Below are 3137 nucleotides of genomic sequence, written 5' to 3' on the forward strand. Positions count from 1 at the left end.
GAAGTTTTTAAACCTATAACTCAAACACCTAATGGTGTTAAGCCTGTTGGCTATAAATGGGTATTTGTGCAAAAAAGAAATGAGAAAAAAAAATACAAAGGTGTAAAGCACACCTTGTTGCACAAGAATTTCCACAACGGCCTGGTGTCGATTATGATGAGACATATTCACCAGTTATGGACGCAATGTTATCTTATTAGTTTCACTATCCATGAGAGAATTGAAATACATTTGATGGATGTGGTAACAACCTATCTATATGGATCACTTGATAATGAGATATACATGAAAATTCTTGAAAGATTTAAAATGTCAAAAACATATAGCTCAAAACCTCGAGAAATATATTCCATTAGATTGCAAAGATCATTGTATGGTTTAAAGCAATCTGGACGCATGTGGTATAACCGTCTTAGTGAATATTTATCTAAAGAAGGTTATACGAATGATGAAATTTGCCCATGTGTTTTCATAAAGAAAACAACGTCGGAGTTTGTTATACTTGCTGTCTATGTCGATGACATAAACCTTATTGGAACGCCAATAGATCTTTAAAAGGCAATTGGTTACCTAAAGAAAGAATTTGAGATGAAAGATCTCGGAAAGACAAAGTTATGCCTTGGTTTGCAAATTGAGCATTTGACAAACGACATCTTTATCCATCAATCTACCTACATAGAAAAGGTGTTGAAATGATTCTATATGGATGGAGCCCATCCATTAAGTACTCCAATGGTTGTTCGATTATTTGATGTGAATAAGGATCCATTCCAACCTTAAGAAAAGAATGAGGAACTCGTTGGTCCTGAAATACCATATCTTAGTGCAATTGGTGCACTAATGTATCTTGCAAATACTACAAAGCCTGATATTGCCTTTTCAATAAATTTTCTAGCAAGGTATAGTTCTACTCTTACTAGGAGACATTGGAATGAGATCAAACACATATTATGGTATCTAAAGGGGACTACCCATATGGGTTTATTTTATTCTAAAGATTGCAGTTTCTATCTTGTTGGTTATGCTGATGCTGGGTACTTATCTGACTTGATAAAACTCGGTCTCAAACAGGCTATGTATTCATATGTGGGGGTACTGCAATATCTTGGAGATCAACAAAGCAGTTTATCATAATCACTTCATCGAATCACGCTGAGATTATAACTATTCATGAAGCAAACCGAGAGTGTGTGTGGTTGAGGTCCACAATACATCTCATTCGAGAAAAATGTGGCTTGAAATGTGACAAAGTACCCACAATTTTATATGAAGATAATGCAGCATGCATAGCACAACTGAAAGGTGGATTCATAAAAGGAGATAGAGCGAAACACATTTCGCCAAAGCTCTTCTATACACATGAGCTCCAAAAGAATTGTGATATTGACGTACAACAGATTCGTTCAAGTGACAATGTGACTGATTTATTCATCAAGTCTCTTCCAACTGCAACTTTTAAGAAGATGGTGCACAAGATCGAAATGCAAAGATTCAAGGATGTTCTTATTAGGGGGAGTTAATACGCGCTGTACTCTTTTTTCCTTATAAGGTTTTGTCCCACTGGGTTTTCTTTGTAAGGTTTTTAATGAGAGAATCTATATGCATATTGTTAGATATTCAAGGGGGAGTGTTATGATATATATCAATTATAGTGAATGTCTATCAAGATCTATTTGATGTCTATCAGGATTTGATATATTTGTCTTTTAGTGTGAAACTAAGGGAAAATTCCCCCTATAAATAGAAGGGCTTCCTTCATTGTAAATCATCCCTCAAGAGAAGAAATAAGAATCACTCTCTCTATTCTCTCTACTCTTCTTCTTGTTCTTTCTTATTTTATAACAAGTTTATCATTGTTGAAGTAATGGACTAATAGGTTTTAAATGGTTTTAAAAAAATCATTAGAATATCGATTTGATTTTTGAATTTAAGATATTAGATAATGATTAAATCAATTACCCAATAAGATGATTAAAATTATCCGTTATCTTGAATTATATAATGATGGTTTTTGATGTTAAATGCAAATTCAATTTTCTTTTACATTTTATAATCATTGTGTGTGTTTGGTATGATGAAAAATATTTTTTGATTTTCCCTTGTTTGGTTGTAACAAAATGTTAAAAAAATATTTTCTAAGACAGCTTATTTTCCACCATTTGATGAAAAATGACTTCCCTAGTAGTCCAAGGAAATTCAGTTTCTGGAAAAAAAATTGTGACGCCAGTTATTTTCCCCACACCCACCCCTATCCCCTCACCCCCAACAACACTAACTTTCCATGTCCCAAACTTCAGAAGCGTGCTTCACTGTCAATTTTCTCCTAATTTTAGGATTTTCATTTCTTTCTCTCCACTGCGATTTTGCCAGAATCTCAAGGTATGTTTCATAATTAATTTCTTTTATGCTTCATAATTATTTTTTTCTACGATTTTGGTCAAAATTTTCTTCAAATCGTTGTGATCTTGATCCAATACTAATTGCCAACCGTGTAAGGCAACAGAGGAGTACTTCACTGAGTTCATTTATGAATGAATTCAATATATTTCATGTTCTTCCTTTGGATTCTTTTAATGTTTATGGAGAAATTGAGGAGTTGGTGTTAATGATGGCTAACCAAGCATAGAGGGCAACAATGGAGCTCGATCTGGAGGACGAAGAAGCAGTGAGGAGAGTGATTTTGATTAGGAACCAATTTGAGAATAAATTTGAGCCTGACCCCTGTGTAATCAAGAAGTTTCTTGATTATCTTGGTATCACCACTTGGGCACAATGTCACAAGGATATTAAATTCTTGGAAGATGAAATTAATTTTGAATGCTCTGAGAATTACGAAAGAGAAAATAGCTAAAAATATTTTCCAGAAAATTATTTTCTACTCACTAATCAAACACCATAAAATATTTTTCAGAAAATATTTTCCACTCACCTACAAAACATGAGAAAATAAGTAGAAAATCAACTTATTTTCCATGAAAACATTTTCCAGGAAAGCATTTTCCATCATACCAAACACACCATGTTGTTGTTTTTTTCTAAAGTAATTGTTTTATTGGGTTTCTATCCATTAACATGGATTGTGAACTGATTTTGTTTTTCTTTTCGAGGGTGGTGAAGATAAAGGGGAGCACTGACGT

The sequence above is a fragment of the Capsicum annuum genome, chromosome 5, assembly GCF_002878395.1.
Source record: "Capsicum annuum cultivar UCD-10X-F1 chromosome 5, UCD10Xv1.1, whole genome shotgun sequence".
Taxonomy (NCBI): Eukaryota; Viridiplantae; Streptophyta; class Magnoliopsida; order Solanales; family Solanaceae; genus Capsicum; species Capsicum annuum.